At 39.1% G+C, this 19758-nt stretch overlaps 1 protein-coding gene across 3 annotated transcripts in view; it reads left to right on the top strand.

Annotated features, from left to right (window-relative positions):
• Positions 1 to 19758, top strand: part of COL8A1 (collagen type VIII alpha 1 chain) — a 161801-nt gene that overhangs the window by 132810 nt on the left and 9233 nt on the right. The window lies entirely within an intron of this gene.

Here is a 19758-nt window from a genome sequence, read left to right as displayed (position 1 = left end):
TCAGTGCTAAAATCAAAGGAGCTATCAAGCCATGAAAGACATGTAGGAATCTTAAGTGCATATTACTAAATAAAGAAGCTAATCTGAAAAAGCTACATACTGTATAATTCTGGAAAAGGCAAAACTATGGAGATGGTGAGAAGACGGGAAGTTTTCAGGGGTTGGGGAGGGTGGGTAGAGAGGAAGGAACAGGCAGAGCACAGAGGATTCTTGGAGTGGTGAAACTACTCAGTACAATACATGTCATTATGCATTTGTCAAAACTCATAGAGTGTACAACACCAAGAGTGAACGCTAATGTAAAATGGACTTTGGGTGATAATGACATTTCAGTGTAGGTTCATCATTTGTAATAAATGCAACATTGTGGAGCAAGATGTTCATAATGGGGGAGATTGTGCCAGTGTGGGGGTAGGAGGAATATACGGGAACTTTGTACTCCCCCATATATTCCTGTAAACCTAAAACTGCTCTAAAAAATAAAGTCAGTTTTTAGAAATTAAGTGATACATGGCAGAATGAAAGAAAATTAGATCTCATTAAAAATGGGGAGCAGGTTTATGTGGAAGATCTCAAGGAGTAATCCCAGGCAGCATGATGGGGATGCCAAAGGATCCAGGGCTCACTGAACAATGGCCAGAACTCGTAGGGAGTGTGTTTCGTGGCCTCCTGGAGATGATGTTTCCAGCCCGAAGATGTCTTTACTAATGGGAACAAATAACTCATACATAACAATGAGGCATTGATGCCATGTAGTCTTCCAGTGTCTTGAATCCAGAGTAGTCCTGAAGAGTGAGGCCTTTGGAGATAGACGAGCAGATTCAAATCCTACTACGCTACCTATTAGCTGGGTGATGACCTCAGGCAAGTGGTTTAACCTTTTTGAGCCCTCAATTCCTTGTCTTCAAAATGATTACAATAATAGTCACTGCCTCCCAGGGTTACTGGGATTGGGATAATTTATGTAAAGCATCTAGCGCAGTGTCAGAACTTGGTAAACCTTCATTCAAAGTTTGTGATGTGACTGAATATAGTCATTATTAGTAGAGCATAGTAGTGTTTGAAACAGTCTAAGCCCTCACAAAATATGTGTTGTTTGATTTATTAATAATAACAAGACTTCAAGTAGGCCATGTTTAATGCCTGGCTTCCATGTCATAACGAGCAGGTTCTTCTGGGTTTTTAAGGGGAATGGCAGCCAAGAGTGAGCCAAACCCTCCTCTAACCGAATATCACTGCATTTTAGTATGAAGTTTCTCCTCTGATTGTGATCTACACCTGTATGTTTCATGAGTAGGACAAGATAAAAAAGACTTCAGCTGCTACTATTTCTATTCATGTAGAATCTTTATTGTGGGGATCTTCATTTTAAAAGTAACTTTGTATCAGTTTGAGGTCTTTGAAGGAAAAGCTTTAGGTAAATTATAATATATAATTGCATTTTATGTGTTTAATCCAAAAGGTACTTTAACGAATGCTGGAATGTTTATTTCTATATCAAATCAGAACTCAGGATTATGCATAGCTTACCCTGTGAACTCAGGATCATGCATAGCTTACCCTATGTAGCTACTCTGTGTTTCTGTACCACTATGCCTGCTTTGATAACTATGCAGGGGAGAGAAATGATAGGTTAGAAAATGAATAGATAGGTAAATAGATGACAGATATATATATATAAATATATAAAATATATAAAATATATAATATATAAATATATACTATATATCTATATATTTTGTATATTTTTATATAAATATATATTTTTAAATATATTTTTATATAAATATATATTTTTAATATATTTTTATATAAATATATATTTTTTAATATATTTTTATATATATATATTTTTGAGATGGAGTTTCACTCTGTTGCCCAGGCTGGAATACAGTGACACAATCTTGGCCCACTGCAACTTCCGCCTACCAAGTTCAAGCGATTCTCCTGCCTCAGCCTCCCAAGTAGCTGGGATTACAAGTGCCCACCACCACACCCTGCTAATTTTTGTATTTTTAGTAGAGATGGGGGTTTGCCATGTTGGCCAGGCTGGTCTCGAACCCCTGACCTCAGGCAATCCACCTGCCTTGGCTTCCCAAAGTGCTGGGATTACAGGCATGAGCCACCACGCCTGACCCGATAGACATATATTTTTGTAAAATGAATTTTCTTCACAGGTTATGGTGCTATTTGATTGTGTTAGAAGCCAGAACAAGTAGAATCCAACAGTAAGACTCTAGTATGGTTCCTCAAAAAAAAAAATCCAGAATATCATTATATGCCAAAAAATATGTATATTTAGTAATTCTTGGCCTGCCTCAGAGTTCTTACAAATAACTCATCATTTTTTTCAGTGTGCACCTGTATAAGGCCAGGTACTCATAGAGATCATTCAAAAGCTATTTATGTTTGCTATGCAATGTCTTCCATTTGCATTCTTTGCAAGTCCTGTTCAGACTGATGTTAGAATAAGTTTGTTTTTTATGGATACACATCAAGGATTGGAGAGCAGAAGAAGCCTGATCACATGCTGGGAGATGGAGAGGAGCCAGCTCGAGATTGTAAAAATGTTGGCAACTATTACCCAAGCCCAACATGTGTGTGTGGGGCTGTTCATATCCAGTCCAACACACGTGAACAGTTAAATGTTTTCCTGTTACTCATTTCACAGAGATTGAAACTGACACAGGGAAGGAGTCTGAGCAGTGAACTCCTCAGCGAGGCAAACCCTCTAGACTGTGAGTCATTCCAGGACAGGAGCCTCATTCTCCACTCATTAGTGAGTCTCCAGCACTTGTTGTGTCTCAGCACTTGCTAAGTACTGAAAAAGGTGATCAATGAATTAATTAATGAGTGAAAGCATTTCTCTGTATTCCTCTAGTCTGAGACCTCCAATCTTCAAGTCGAGCACTGGAATGCATCTGGAGGTTGTTGAGCAAACCAAAGTAAATGGCCAAGCAATGTCTATTAGGGAATATGTATGGAGGAAGAAACAGTAGTGGGTGTGAGGATCCCTTGTTACGTTGGCACATTCCTGGCTAGGGTCATACACAACGATCCAGCAGGCCTGAAAGTCAGATGCCACGAGAAGGCTCCTGCCCCGTGGATTGTAAAGCATTTAAACTATATGATTAGAGAAGCATCAGCCTTTCCCCTGATGTGATCAGGGATAAACTACTGATATGACATAGCAGAACCTGGACTCCGGTCTCTCCTGGCCACTCATCAATCATGGCTAAAGAAAGCACCAGGCTGTCGGGTGCTCTCCCACCTGGCATATGAGAACCAAGTCTTATAACTCTAGCCATTTAACGTGGCAGGATTTGCCCCATCCATGTGCATGTTTGGGAAGCACAAGACCCTCCTCTGACATGATGTGGGAAAAGAGGGCTGGGGTCCAAGCCTTGCCAATGACCAGGACTGTTCGTCTTATGTGTAAACTGTAACCAGTTTCCATGGAGCTTTGGTGGAGGACAATTCCTTTCCTGGGAGGCCAGGCTGCAGGAGATTCCTCTTGAATACATTAACTCCTGTCTCTAAGTGGTGATGTGGTAAACACAAATTAATCATGCCATGATGGCCACCCTCTCTTCCCAGAAACTGTGAGAGGCGCTTTGTGATGAGGCTAGGCTTCTCTAGGGTTCCTGTTACCTTGTACCTCCATGTTATTCTCTACCCATTCCCAGCAAGGGTAATCCACCTACACCTCCCAGACTGTCCCAGACCCAATACTCCTAAATTTCCTGAGTCCCAGTTCCTTGGGCCCTGTTCTCCATTATAGATCAATCATCTGTCATACAAATCTTTGGACTGGTGGGTAAGTCACTTAGTTTCTGTAGGCTTCTGGTTTTTCTGCTGCAAGACAGTCATAAAATCTGGCTATTGAGGAAAAGAGCCCTCCAAAAGAGGCACTACTGTCTAGTGGACTATTTTCATTTATTCCTTATTTTGTTTGCTTACAATCCTGGATCTTTAATAGAAATTTCAGGCACACAGCAGACCTATGGAGGAGGTATTTTGAGTTTTAATGCCACCCTACTTATATCACATTGGCATTTCCTTCTTGCTTTACAAGAAGTTGGTCCCTGAACCAGTGAGAAGGAAGATGATTTTGATTCAGTGTCCCACTGTGGCCTCTGAAGGACATTAGTCTTTACTGTGTTTCAAGTTCAAAGTGATCTGATGAGATTCTAAGCACCAGATGGGACTCAGAAACCTGGGAAAGGGCAAAGAATCAGGGAAGCCACAGGAAAAAGAGAAAGGGGGAAAAAATAGAAAGTCTGATAAGGAAAGGAAGAAGGACTGGTTTCTTTGTATTTTTTTTTTCACGTCTGTCTTTGACTTGGATTGACATTGAGGCAGAAGTGACCTTTAAGTTGTGCCTGAATCCTCTACAGCTCCTAGCATGGCAGTTCACATTGTCTGTTGAATGGGACAAACAAGAAATCTAAAGTGGTGTGTGGTCATGAGCTCAGGGGAATGGGTCATGAACACTGCCCCAAACTTCACTGAATGTCCCCTGGTTAGTTTCACTTTGTAAGCAAATAAAATAAGGAATAAATGAAAATGTTACCAGAAAGGGGTACCAATCCAGATCCCAAGAGAGGTTTCTTGGATCTCACACAAGAAAGAATTTAAGGAAAACCCATAAAGTGAAATCAAGTTTATTAAGAAAGTAAAGGAACAAAGGAATGGCTACTCTATAGGCAGAGCAGCAGCTTGGGCTGCTGCACTAAGAATACCTACAATTATTTCTTGATTCTATGCTAAGCAAGGGGTGGATTCATGAGTTTTCTGGGGAAGGAGTGGGCAATTCCCAGAACTGAGGGTTCCTCCCCCTTTTAGACCATATAGTGTAACTTTCTGAAATTGCCATGGCATTTGTAAACTGTCATGGTGCTTGTGGGAGTGTCCTCTATCATGCTAATGCATTATAATTAACTAGCATACAACAAGCAGAAGGGAGGGCCACAGGGCACTTTCATCACCATCTTGGTTTTAGTGGATTTTGGCCAGCTTCTTCATTCTTCACCACAACTTGTTTTAGCAGCAAGATCTTTGTGACCTGTATCTTGTGCCGGCCTCCTATCTCATTCTTTGACTAAGAATTCCTTAACCTCCTGGGAATGCAGCCAAGTAGATCTCAGCCTTATTTTACCCAGCCCCTATTCAAGATGGAGTTGCTCTGGTTTGAACGCCTTTGAGAAAAATACTCCACTAGAGAGTAGTGCTTGTCTTGCTGGAATCTCTTCCTCAATACCCAGATTCTATTACGGTCTTAGAGCAGAGAAGCCACAAACCTACAGAAGATGAATCACAGAGGCTGGTGGCGAGCTCAGGACAGACACCACATTTCCCAACTCTCAGAGTTAGAACTGTGAGATTCAGATGAATGAATAAAATATAAAAGATGGGGAAAGTAGGCCGGGCGCGGTGGCTCAAGCCTGTAATCCCAGCATTTTGGGAGGCCGAGGCGGGCGGATCACGAGGTCAGGAGATCAAGACCGTCCTGGCTAACGCGGTGAAACCCCGTCTCTACTAAAAAATACAAAAAAAAAAAAAAAAAAAAAAAACTAGCCGGGCAAGGTGGCGGGTGCCTGTAGTCCCAGCTACTCGGGAGGCTGAGGCAGGAGAATGGCGTAAACTCGGGAGGCGGAGCTTGCAGTGAGCCGAGATCCGGCCACTGCACTCCAGCCCGGGGGACAGAGCGAGACTCCGTCTCAAAAAAAATAAAATTAAATTAAATAAATAAATAAATAAATAAATAAATAAATAAATAAATAAATAAAAGATGGGGAAAGTAAAATAAATTGCAGACTGCACAAAGTTGAAATGGAATCATGACAACCAATCCTTAATCTGTTTGCTATTAGGGTGGAGAACAAGATTGCATTCTGTTCCTCTGGAATTCAGAAACACTTTCTGATATTTAAAGGAATACAAGGAAAGCTCATACAGGCTGAGCTGGGTCTCTTTATAGTGTAAATATCTTTCCAATGGGGAAAAAAATTACTGAAAGATGGTAAGTTTGTCTTCTGACAATATTTCCCAGACGTTTTTCTAGTGTTAACAAACCTCTCTTGGAGTGTAACTATTTCTGAGGAGTGGTAACTTTAAAGCAAAAGGAAGGAAAATTTCAATAAGAACCAAGCTGCCCCGATTCTCCCTTTATTTTTAAACAGAACCATCAAAGGGCAGCTGACGGAAATATACTTAAGTGGCATTAATTCATCCTTAAGAGAACTCTCAAAGAGTTTTATTGCTACATAAGGGAAAGCTATAAACCAGCAGGAGAGGAAAGCAAAGAAAATAAGTCTGGGGAGACATCTTGTGTAAGAAAGTGAGCAGGTGGTCAATAACGTATCCTTGGCTGGTTTCCACAGCAAGGAGACAGAAATTCATGGCAAGCATGTGGCCCACAAAACAGACCATCACAGAGAAAAGAATTATGGAACTTTGCAAAATGCTGTTGAAGAGTTCACTTGAATATGAAATAATAAAATGCTCATCTCCCCTCCTTTTTATCAACACCCATCCCATTTCATGTTAATATTCAACTCCAATAACCTACTGCCTGACTATGTCCAATCCCTGGCATGATTAAAGACAACAACAACAAAAATAACTAAGATAGGCAGGGCCAACGACATGAGTTTTTAGACCTAAAAGTAACATTGGGGTCATTTAGTCTAACAATCTTGGTTTTACAAACAAGGAAATGGGTCTTAGAGGTTACTTTTGTAGAGACAGAGAGAACTTCAGAGATTTTTCCTTGCAATGAGAAGTCTTAAATTGCATATTCAGACTGGAGATTTAGGAAAATGCCTCTATGATCCTGTCATTCAGCTCAAGCTAAGCCTAAGACATTTATCATAGGTATAAAGAGAATCTTACAAGCATCCTGAAAATGAGTAAAAGTTATCACTGATCTCAAGAATATTTTACCATAGGTCAACCCTTCATCATTCTTTACAGGACTTTTAAAATTAAAAAAAAAATAGCACTCTTTATTAATTTCTAAGAAAAAATGGCTACTATGTAGGATTTTCCATTCTTGTAAGCTGGCAGGAGACCTCAGGACACAAAATCAGGAGAGTGAAAATGAAAACAGTAAGCAGTACTGTTTTCAGTAATGCTTCCTGAAATGAAAACAGTAATCGATCCAGCGTTCAGGTGCTCTCTCAGCCATCACACTACCAAGATGGTACTTCAATATTTAGAAAAGGGGTCAGCAGGATGAAAATGGTGCCATTTGACAAGGATTTGTCAAGACTACTTTGTGCACAGTTATGAACTAAGTGCAAAGAGAATTCCCAAAGGTAAAAGTTTGATTCTACTCCCACAGACACTTGCGTGAGCTGTTACATGGCATGTCTTTCCCCAAACCAGCTTCTAGAATTTATCACCAAGAATTAGTTTTTCAAAATAAAATGCATTACAGATTTGCTTCACGTAGGGGAAAATTAATCTTTGGTATTTCTGGTTTTTGTTTTTTTTTTTTTTTTTTTTTTTTTGAGATAGAGTCTCGCTCTGTCACCCAGGCTGGAGTGCAGTGGCCGGATCTCAGCTCACTGCAAGCTCCGCCTCCCAGGTTTATGCCATTCTCCTGCCTCAGCCTCCCGAGTAGCTGGGACTACAGGTGCCCGCCACCTCGCCCGGCTAGTTTTTTTGTATTTTTTAGTAGAGACGGGGTTTCACCGTATTAGCCAGGATGGTCTCGATCTCCTGACCTCGTGATCTGCCCGTCTCGGCCTCCCAAAGTGCTGGGATTACAGGCTTGAGCCACCGCGCCCAGCCAACCTTTTGTATTTCAACAAATGCCTATGGCTAAATATTGTTTGAGATTTATTTGGCATTTTAGACGTGAGGATACTACTTTTCACTGTGTATAAAAAGAAGTATATACTGAATTGAGTCTGTGTTTTTTCATACACAAAATTATGTAAAGGTCTATGGGTAAGGAATGAATCTTTTAGACATAACTCTTTAAATATGGTAAACAATAAATAAATGTTTGTTGTAGCAATATTATTATTCAAGTCCCCCAAAACAGCGTGGAAAGATAAAGCTAAAAAGTGATTGTAAGCTGATGATTTTGCTGACCTAAGGTTTATATATATATATTACTTGTGGATTTTACTTCCTTCAGCAGTAAAACACAGCCTACATTCTGTAGTCACTCCCACAAGGGCAACCTGCTGCTATCACCTGGCAGAAATGTCTTCAGTTCTCTGAATTTCAAAGCCAAAGCCCTTTGCAGTTAATACAAAGAAGGCTCCCCAGAGTGGCCAGTTTTTCTGGGGGAAAGGGAGCAAAAAGAGATCCAGCCTTTGAACTAGTGTTTGCATGTGGCAAACAGGTGGGAGACACACTGCACTGAAATGGGCAAGCCGACACAATATTTGTTACTTACTTATTAGAAACTACATTTACCTTGCCTTTCTTCAGACACAGAGAACTTCAGAGATTTTTCCTTGCAATGGGAAGTCTTAAATTGCATACTCAGACTGGGGATTTAGAAAAATGCCTCCATGATCCTGTCATTCAGCTCAAGCTAAGCCTAAGACCTTTAACATAAATATAAATAGAATCTTACAAGCATCCTGAAAATGAGTAACAGTTATCATTGATCTCAAGAACATTGAGCCAGGGGACAATCGGTCAGCCTAGTTTTCGAAACAGGTCTGGAACAGCGTAAAAACAAAAACCATTACCTTACAAATTCTTCAAGATGAAACTGCAGTGAAGCAAAGTGTCATGGAACGGGTGCTCAAGATCCCATCTGTTATTACCACTGCTCCTCCTCCAGCACCACCACCATTTTCTTTTTCTTAATTTAAATAATAGCTAACACAAGTGCTTACTATATCAGACACTGTTGTAAGCACTTTATTTGTATTAATTCCCTTAATCTTGTCAACAACCTCATAAGACAGGTAATGTTATCATCAGCAGCAATTTATCAAAAAGAAACCAAGGCACAGACAGGTTAAGTAACTTGCTTAAGATTACACAGCTAATAAGTGATGGAATCAGGATTTAATTCAGGCAGTTTAGCTCAAACTTTCTGCTCTTGCTAACTTCGTCGCAAACTCTAGTCAGCCAACTGGACTCATTCATGCCCCTCACTACTTCCTCTAGGCACTGGGCCTCTACAACCCCCCACTTCCCATCTAATTCACTATCTTCATTTTACAGTTTAGTAAAAGGAGGCCCTGAAAGCTTTACAAGGATATCATGATAGAGAAGTGTACAGAGAAGACTCCAAGTCTCCCATATCTAGCTCAGTGCTCTACTCACACTCTAAGTCCTAAGAAATAACATTTGTGATCCATATTTAGCAATGAAATTCCGTATGTTCTTATAAGTTCTGGTGCCTTGTAATGAGTTTTGCTCATAAAAAGAAAAGTCCTTTACACTCTCAGCATCCTTAACTAATATATCCTGAAGACCTGGCATCTGTTACATAATACTCTGCCCTTTCCTTTCTCCACTTCCATTTTTCTTTGAAAAATGTTCAGTGGATTAACTGTGAAAACCTTATGATTTTTCCTCCCAGACACCACATCCATCTCTCTATCCCTCAATATAAATTCCACCCCTTAAATAAATGGAACTTCCAATACCAAGATAGCTGTGGTTTGGTTGCTCTCCAAGCTTTGCCTTTGTTCAAAGGGCAGGATGTTACCACACAGGCTAATTATCTAGATGGAGCTGTGGTTGAAAAGTGGTGGATTTTAGAGACTGTCCTCTCTGTGGATGATGATTTATCACAATTGAGTATTTTAGGCTTAGCCCCAGGTTTAGAACTAAATTTTTTGAATTTAAATTCATTGAATTCATTGTTGGGAACAGTCCTGTGGAATGATTTCTGCTACTCTTGAACCATGCAACAAGGAAAGAACAAATCCACATTTTCACTGACCAAGAAATTGTCAAGATTTTTTAGCTCTTTTATAATTCAGAAATTGTGGACTAAATATTACAACTTTAGTAGGACTGCCATTCTGACTGAATGGTGTCTTTGTGTGTGGTGGTGGGTGAGGGGGTAGGAGGAATCAATTTTAGAAAACATTGAATAATTATTTTTGTTTTCCAAGTGCTATTGATATGATTTAATGTTCTCCCCATGTAAGATAGAAATCTTATGGCTTAACTTTTAATATCAAGTCATTTAGGGTTATATGATTCAAAATAACCTTAGCTAAATAAAACTTCAACAATTGGACCCCCAAGAAATGTACTATAAAATTTATATTTTATATAACATATTATAGTTGTTTGCTCTAAATAAATATTTTTACGATGTCCAGTTTAATGGATTACATTAGATGAAATTTCCCCACACATCTCTCCCTTGCAAAAGGCCTGAAAACACTTATTTTATATTGTGTTGGTTACACAAACTGTACTAGTGCAGAGAAAGCAGAAAGCTGTCCATGTAAATAACAGTGTTCCGCAGTCCTTCTAGAGCCATACCAAGAAGGAACTCACCTTGCCGTTTATCGCCAGGTCCAAGGAATGGCAAGGACCTTATTCTTGCAGAGTCCTCACAATCCCCTACTTTACTGTAGAGCTGCCTCTGGATGTTAGATCTTCCATTTTTCTTACAAAATCTTTGTTGCTCCTAAAGCATGACTATGTCACACTCATTAACTACCTATTTCCCCTTTCCAACCTGCATACTTTGTATTTGTCATTCTTATGAATGGAAGCCTACATCAATATTTGCTGAATGACTGCAGGAATTTTTGAGCACACACATTGTAGGAAGTTTTTATTTTCATAGCCACTTTTTAAAGGTTTCTCAGTAAGCTCCACATTTGTGTTCAACCTTTGAATGTGGTAAGAAAAAAAAAAAAAAAGTCATGTATTATTATTATTATTGTCCCTAAATCGTGTTTCTTATTTTCCCCTTTGGTTTCTGGACAAGTACAGCTTATTTGACCAGAGGAATATTTATGGGGGATAGGGGGTGTACAAACTCTCCAACCTTATTCCATAGCCAACTGTAAGAAGGGAGAGTGCAATATTGAAAAGTAACTGTAAGTATGAGATTGATCGAACTTTCTGACATACAAAGGCTTGAGTGCCTAAGTTGGAGATGGAGTCTTGCTCTGTCGCCCAGGCTGGAGTGCAGTGGTGCGATCTCCGCTCATTGCAACCTCCACCTGCTGGGTTCAAGCAATTCTCCTGCCTCAGCCTCCCAAGTAGCTGGGATTATAGGCATGCGCCACCATGCCTGGCTAATTTTTGTATTTTTAGTAGAGATGGGGTTTTGCCATGTTGGTCTGGCTGGTCTCGAACTCCTGACCTCAGGTGATCCGCCCGCCTCGGTCTCCCAAAGTGCTAGGATTACAGGCATGAGCCACTGTGCCCAGCCCCTAAAAGTATTTATTTGTAAAGTGTGGATATGTTCTTCACATTCACAGTTACAAGAAAACTTTAGAAGTAGAAGGGACCTCAAAGTCATATAGCCAATGTTCTCATTCTGCAACTGAGGGAATTGATGCCCAGTCAGGATAGGTGACTTACTTGGGTCAGAACTAAAACTTAGGTATTTTCTGCTATGAAAACAATGATGCTTTCATATTATGGAAAGAAAAAAATATATATTCTACTTTAGAATTTATTTTTTAGGAATTTTCTCAAGTCTTTTATAAACTGTTTAGCAGCCAACACTATTCCAGTTAGAGAAACAAAAAAATTAATTGCAAATTTCAAATATGTGAGCTATTATTTTAAGAAAAATATTCTCCAGATGTTTCCCAACTCCTTTGCGAATGGAAAAAAGGCAATGAGCTTACAGTTCAGCAGAAGAGATTCAGATTAGATATTAGGAAATCTAATGTGAAATCCTACAATTGGTTACTAGGGAATATTGTAAAATCTCCTCTGGAGAACCTTTGGAATGTGGTGGTTGGCCATTCATTTCAGAGGCATTATGTGTGTGGCTCATTTCTAGAGCTGGGGGCACAACCTAATTGACTTCTCGAGTTTTGTTGGTCCCATGAGGTCATTATCTGACTATAGCTAGTACATGGGGGTAATTGGCTGCTCTCAATTACAGAATTCAGGATTTGTTAGTGAAGCATATAATTTAGGCTGTTTTACATTTATAGCCATCCTGGTAGATGTAAATGAGCAGAATGACCAAAACCAGTGAATGTTTATTTGATGGTCTTGCCCACTGCCTCCATGTGATTGATTGACCAGATTCTGACAGGCTTATTTATTTGGGCTCTCTATTAATCCATTTTCACACTGCTATAAAGAACTACCTGAGACTGGGTAATAAAGAAAGGGGGTTTAATTGACTCACAGTTCCACATGACTGGGGAGGCCTCAAGAAACTTATAATCACGATGGAAGGAGAAGGAGAAGCAAGAACTTTCTTCACAAGGTAGCAGGAGAGAGAGAGAGAGCGTGCTTGCGAGGTACGGGGGTTGGGGGGAACTGCCAAACACTTTAAAACCATCAGATCTCATGAGAACTCACCATGATGAGAATGGCACAGGGTAAACCACTCCCATGATCCAATCACCTGCCACTAGGTCCCTCCCTTGACATGTGGGGATTATAATTTGAGATGAGATTTGGGTGGGGCCACAGAGCCAAACCCTATCAGGCTCCATCTCAGCATATTTACCTTGCCAGTGGCTTTGTGACTTAATATTTTAAGCTTGTATTCCTAGTCAGAAAAGCAAAGAGTAAGGAAGCCTGTCTAAGAGCTTGTCTTATGTAACAGAAGAATTCGTTATTTCACGCAAAAAGAGGGCCTTGATATTTGGAGGACAAGATGGAGAAAACTGACAGTACAGTTAGATGGATCTGTACCTTGTAAAACAAAGCTGGAACTTTGTCAGCTAATATATTGGATGGCAGCTCCTACAAGTAATCAAATAACAGTTTTCAATTTTTGACTCAGAATGTAACAGGAATAACTGTATACAGTCTTGAATTTCAGTAAAATAATCAATCCTATAAATACAGGATGGGGACATTATCAATTAGAAACTGAAATGTCAAAAAAGACCTAAGAAATGGATATGGGATTAATGATATAATGTATCTGAAGTACAGTTATGTGTCATTTAACAATGGGAATATGTTCTGAGAGATGCACCATTAACTGATTTTGTCATTGTACAAACATCATGGTACTTACACAAGCCTAGATAGTACCAGTTGCTACATAGCTGGGCTATGTGGCATAGCCTATCAATCCTAGGCTACAAACCTATATAGCATGTTACTGTACTGAATACTGTAGGCAACTGTAACACAATGGTAAGCATTTGTGTATCTAAATATATCTAAACATAGAAAAGATAATGCATTGCACCACAGACAGTATGATAGCTAAGACCTCACTAGGCGACAGGAATTTTTCAGCTCCATTATATTCTTATGGGACCACCGGCATAAATACGGTCCTTTGCTGACTTGAGCGTCGTTATGCACCTCATGACTATATAGTACCTGGGACTTTTTTCCAGTAAATAAAAAAACAATGTTGAGATAATGCTGAGTTACTTACCTGAGAGTGATTGATCAATATAGTTAAAGAGTTGTTAATATCTCTAATCCTAATCAATTTTGCAACAAAGGTACATATCCTTTATCAGATGACCCTAAGGTGGGCTTATTTGAAAATGATCTTAGCATGACAATAAAAGGTCATGTGTCCATCTTTTATCTTATGGCCAAATTTTAGGATTCATTTTCTCAACATGCCCTCCTTTCCTCCACCACTAATAGTAAGCTACATGTGCACCTCCATATATGAATCAAAAAAGGTAAGTCTCTCTAAAAGTTGCTTAGACAATTTAAAAAGCAACAAAACTGTACAAGATAATGAGCTGCTTTTTAAATGTTCCCATCATTATTAATATCCAAGTTAAAAATAGGAGGACTTTCTATCAACAACCTCTGTAGGCAGAATTTTAAATGGGGAGTGAAGCTGAATTCGATATTTTTGAAAGCCCCCCTATCAACACACTAAGAATCTGGACTGTGAGGATCCATCAGTAAATACGAAGAAGTCAAATTCTTCTTGTCCTCAGAAAGCTTACAATCATGTTTAGTCTAATGGACAAAAAACAACAAGAAAAAAAAGTAAGCCTGGTTACAGTCACATCTGACTTTGTATTTAACTTCAGGAGAATAATGATGATGGAGGTGGGGAAGCCTTCACAGAAGAGGCAGGAATAGAGTTGGTCTGGAGGAAAGAAGGTGTGATAGGCTGAGTTGTGTCCCCCAGAATGCATATGTTGAACCCCAAGTACCTCAGAATGTAAGTGTATTTGAAAATAGGGCCTTTAAGAGGAAATTAAGTTAAAATGAGGTCACTAGGATGACCGGTGTGGCTGGTAAATAAGAAGAGGCAAGTAGGACACAGACATATGGAGAAAAGACTGTGAAGACGCAGGGAGGTCTTATGTTCGTCTTATGTGTAAACTGTAACCAGTTTCCATGGAGCTTTGGTGGAGGACAATTCCTTTCCTGGGAGGCCAGGCTGCAGGAGATTCCTCTTGAATACATTAACTCCTGTCTCTAAGTGGTGATGTGGTAAACACAAATTAATCATGCCATGATGGCCACCCTCTCTTCCCAGAAACTGTGAGAGGCGCTTTGTGATGAGGCTAGGCTTCTCTAGGGTTCCTGTTACCTTGTACCTCCATGTTATTCTCTACCCATTCCCAGCAAGGGTAATCCACCTACACCTCCCAGACTGTCCCAGGCCCAATACTCCTAAATTTCCTGAGTCCCAGTTCCTTGGGCCCTGTTCTCCATATAGATCAATCATCTGTCATACAAATCTTTGGACTGTGGGTAAGTCACTTAGCTTCTGTAGGCTTCTGGCTTTTCTGCTGCAAGATAGTCATAAAATCTGGCTATTGAGGAAAAGAGCCCTCCAAAAGAGGCATTACCGTCTAGTGGACTATTTTCATTTATTCCTTATTTTGTTTGCTTACAATTCTGGAACTTTAATAGAAATTTCAGGCACACAGCAGACCTATGGAGGAGGTATTTTGAGTTTTAATACCACCCTACTTATATAAGTCTATAAGCCAAGGAGAGAGGCTCCAGCAGAATCCAACTCTGCCAATATTTTGCCCTTGAACTTCAATGTCTGTAGAACTGTGAGAAAATTACTTTCTATTGAGCCACCCAGTCTGAGATTATTTGTTATGACAACCATAGAAAACTAATGGTAGGACTGAAATCTACAGAGAAATAAAAGGAAAATAATTATCTTCCAGGAAAAAAGAATATGGGAAATAAAGAATTCAAAATGAGGTCAGGCATGGATGAAGAACATACTTTTGAAATGAGTCTGTATTAGTGAAAGGTACCTTCAACTAACATTGTAGTACATAGGACCCTCCTTTTTTCCCCATACATTGTCTTAAGAGAGATAAATTTCTCAACCTTCACATCTGTATCCAAAATTTACTTCCTCAGGTGTCGTTTCCTACTATTCTTTCCAAAACATCGGAGCGCTTCCACTCCATCATTCTTGATCCCTTTACCCTGCTGCTATACACTGAATGTTTATGTCCCCAAATTCATATGTTAAAATATGACCCCAACAAAGTGATGATATTAGGAGGTGGGGCCTTTGGGAGATGATTAGATCATGAGTGCAAAGTCCTCAAGAATAGAATTTGTGCTTTTATAAAAGAGACTCCAGAGAGCTCCCTTGCCCCTTTTATCACGTAAGGACACAGCAAAACGGTGTCATCTATGAACCAGAAAGTGGGTTCTCACTAGACAACCAATCTGCTGGCACCTTGATCTTGAACTTCCCAGACTCATGAACACTAAGAAATTGCTGTTCTTTATAAGCCTATAGTATTTTTGCTATAGCAGCCCTAATAACTAAGACACCCACAATTGCTTTTTCACAGCACTCAAATCTGAAATTATAAAATTTATTTTTAATGTTTATCACCTATCTGTCCACACTAGAATGTGAGTTCAATAAGATAAGACCTCCACTCTCTAATTCACCACTGTATCTCCAATACTCAGAACATTTCCTAACAATTTGTAAGTGTTCAATAGGTATATCTAATGAATGAATTGCCCTGAGAAATACAATCAAGAGATAATTTTCTTTGAGAGACATGGAAAAAACAGGAAGGCAATTCTGGTGAACACTGGAAGAGGTTTCTGCCTGACCTTCCCTTCCTTTAGGGTGGCAAATCTGAGGCTCTTGAGAGACTACAAATCTTGTACAAGTAGGAGGCACAGAGGACCAGCCCAGTGGCTGATTAGAGAGGCTTGTACACACCACACACAACAGAGACACACATAGGCTGGGCGCAGTATCTCACACCTGTAATCCCAGCATTTTGGGAGGCCGAGGCAGGTGGATCACGAGGTCAGGAGATGGAGACCATCCTGGCTAACACGGTGAAACCCTGTCTCTACTAAAAGTACAAAAAATTAGCCGGGCGTGGTGGTGGGTGCCTGTAGTCCCGGCTATGGGAGGCTGAGGCAGGAGAATGGCGTGAACCTGTGAGGCAGAGCCTGCAGTGAGCGGAGATCGCTCCACTGCACTCCAGCCTGGGCGACAGAGAGAGACTCTGTCTCAAAAAAACAAAATCAAAAACAACAAACAGAGACACACACACATACACAAAGACATGCTGTGTTAGCCTATGTGAAAGGGAAAGTTGGATTCAAGGCAAGGACCAACAGAGTAAATGTTTAAACATTCTTCTGTATAGTAAGCCAAAATATCATGAGGATAAATGTACATATAGAATGCTGAGGAGCATCCAAAATAATATATCTATCACATTATTCTGTTAATATATATATCATATTATTCTGTTATATACATTACAGGTGATACGAGGAATCTGAAACTCTCTGAAGCCCTGCCCAAATGTAGGAAGCCATTTAGCGCTGTTCAAGATGTCTAGGATTGGTAATTCTTGACACATGAATGAATGACTGCCTTGGTTCAGGTGTTCTTTTTCTAAATCATTTTTAACAAGTACATTTAATGGCCATTACTGTTTTATTCATGTTAGGTTATCATTATTGCAGTTAACCTCACATTTACTTTGCTAGTATCCTTCTCTGAAAATGTTTGACATTTTAGTTGGTTTTGATTTGTCTTTCTGGTCACACTCCATTAATAATAACTTAAATGTGAATAGTCCTTTTCAGCTTACAAAGAATTCATATTATCATTTGTACCTCTGAACAGCTCTGAGGGATAGACAGAGATTATAATTTCTATTTTATAGGTAAGAAAACTGAAGCTTAGTGAAGATAAGGGACTTGTCCAAGGTCATAGGCATGAAGAATGGCAGAGTCAAAACTTAAATACAAGTCTTTTGACTTATTTGACAGTGCTTTTGTCATATGACATGACACCCATCACTAAGCCAGCCTGGCTGGCAAAGATTCAATGTTTACATATGTTTAGATATGCTTATGTTCAAGAACACAAACACACACACACCCAGCTGTCAAACAAATAGAAATCAAAGAAAATATTAAGGAGAACTCACAATATTATTGTGCTCCACATTCCCAGAAAGAGAGGCATGCAAACGCACTATCACAATTTCTTTCCAGCAAAAATTCGCAGGTTCCTTTCTTTCTCGCCAGGTGTTTGTATAAAGTTACCCAAATTTGATGTTCTTTTTAGTGATTTGGGAGAACCATCACACCACTTTGACCACCAAAAATATCCTCAGGGACAGGAGAAAAATTAGTAGGAATAAGTAAAGTGGTAAATTCTAACCAGGGCCGTTACATAAATATTCAAGTTAAAACTGAACAAAGTTTATTTAGATAAAGAGCCAGAGAAATGGCAGATGGCAGACCTAAGGAGCTGGTTTACAGGAGAGAAAGGCCAAACCTATGAGAGGAAATAATTCAACTGGTATTCTTCCAGGCATTTCATCTCCTTCCAGTTTTCCAGTATTTCATTAGACTGTCCTGGTTTAAAGATTGTTAAGTATAATCCAACACATCCACTGAATTGATGGAAGGGTGAAGGGTCAAACATGCTAGCTTATTATTAAAGACTTTACCACAAGTCTGGGGTTCAATAACCAAATTCATTCATCCCCAAAAGTAGAATTAAGCACCAGCTTATACATTACCAGATATTACCACACATTTCTGGTATGGACTAACACTTTCAGATCTCTAGTAACCGTCTTGCAGACATTGAATGTTAGAGCTAAACAAGACTTAAGAGAACCTCCAAGCCTTATTTTAATAAATGAAGAACTTAAATCTGTTTAGATACACATAACTAGATAAGAAATAAGTACTGATCTTTGAATGAAAAAAGCAAAAAAATAGAAGTGTGTATAGTATACTGCAACTTATGTTTGAAAGGGATGTATATTATATGTGCATATCCACAGACTATCTGAAAAATATGAGGAAAAATTGTTGCTTCAAATATAAGGGATTTTAGATACTGGAGAACAGAAGTAGGAGGAATATTTACTTTTTGCTAGATATCCTTTGCCTCTCAATAACAGTTTACACATCTGTCACCCCTACTAAGAGTACAAGCTCCTTGATGGTAAGGCCCACTGACCATATTATATTCATCTTAGTATTCCCAAATGGGCCTAGCAACTGTTTTTTCATTTTTCCAGAGGAAAAATGATTAGTTAGTATATTTAGAAAAATTGTAAAGCATTGAACTTTGTGATAGGGATTCATTTTAAGTCTTTTCTTAGGTGCTTTTTATTAACCAATCTTTTTGTAGCCTGTTTACACTCTTGGCATTACCCTTGAATAGGATATTGCAAAATCAACGCACATTTTCTAAGAAGTGGAAAACTATGACCCAGAATTAAGTAAGACAAAAGCAAAGAAAACAACTCCTGTGAGAATGGAAATTGAATATAGACAGAAGTTTTTTCAAAGTTTTCCAGAAGATACTTACATTAAACATTGTGAGAAACTTGCCACTTCTCTCTCTCTCTCCAGCATTGTGATGACATGGCCCTTAAGATTCAAATTTTCATTAAGTCCCTTAATAAAGTGTGAGCATGTAATGGGTGTATGCCCAGTGTTAGTACTACAGGAGACAGGGCTGGGCAGGCAGAAGACTGAACAGACCTACGTGTGTACCACACTTGCCCTCTAGTGTGCGTTTGCCAACAATGCACTTATCTGGCTGTCTGGTTTTAGGCCTAGGGCGTTTCCAAACAGAGGTCTTTTCAAGCTGGTTTTTATAAACAGATAAGCCCCATTTATATTAATTCTGTTTACTGCCAATTTGTAAAGAGTGCTATTAATGGGCTTAGAAACAGCATATTCTTATCAATAGTTAAACATCTCCCTCGTATTTATACAACTAATTTGCTTCGTAAACTCCTATCTTTCATAAAAGAACAAAAATAGACTTTAACGGTCCAATTAACCAATTTCTAAACTAATGAATTCATAGTATTTAAATACAAGAAATAAAGGTGCATAATTATGACAGTGATTTTTAAAATATTTCACACTGTCATATGAAGAAGCATTTTTCTCTTCAATTCAGAAGACTTCTGCAGTCTTTGTTGGTTTGCTCTTTATATTTACATTTGTTTGTGACTACATCAAAGCAGCCCTCATCTGGCAGATGAAAAATCTCTACTGTAACATAAAGCCTATAAATTATTAACTGTTTCCATTTAGAATATAATTTTGGCACTTACTAACAAAGCCTAACTTGTCACCAGTTTTGCCTCCTTTTATCAGAATGTATTCTGTTAGGAT

The sequence above is a fragment of the Piliocolobus tephrosceles genome, chromosome 2, assembly GCF_002776525.5.
Source record: "Piliocolobus tephrosceles isolate RC106 chromosome 2, ASM277652v3, whole genome shotgun sequence".
In the NCBI taxonomy this organism is placed as follows: domain Eukaryota; kingdom Metazoa; phylum Chordata; class Mammalia; order Primates; family Cercopithecidae; genus Piliocolobus; species Piliocolobus tephrosceles.
This window is presented reverse-complemented; position numbering and strand designations above follow the sequence as displayed.